The sequence below is a fragment of the Penaeus monodon genome, chromosome 28 (genome assembly GCF_015228065.2).
Source record: "Penaeus monodon isolate SGIC_2016 chromosome 28, NSTDA_Pmon_1, whole genome shotgun sequence".
NCBI lineage: Eukaryota > Metazoa > Arthropoda > Malacostraca > Decapoda > Penaeidae > Penaeus > Penaeus monodon.
Window position 1 is genome coordinate 18,351,487 of NC_051413.1, and position 352 is coordinate 18,351,838.

Sequence of the window (352 nt, forward strand, 5' to 3'; positions counted from 1 at the left end):
CAGGCACACTAACATCACGAAATGCAAGCTAGTAAAAGTTTGCTACAAACATATTTTTACAATTTTGGAGAGATCTGCTTGCAGGTAATTTTGAACATGTTAGAAACTTGTGTTGAGAATCGTCAACCGCAGCTTTTCGATTTCTGGCACGTATGGCGTACAGTCGTCCATGGTTAAGATATAATCTTTGAATTTAAGTTAATCATAAAGAGAGAAAGAGAACCATGTTGAATCACTATAGCATATATTTGTTTTTATGTTACTAGTTATTTGGCACTGATCACTACTATCATGATTTTACTCATACTACTCAGTATTCCTTTGTTTTATAGCACTGCCTACTGAAGAATGT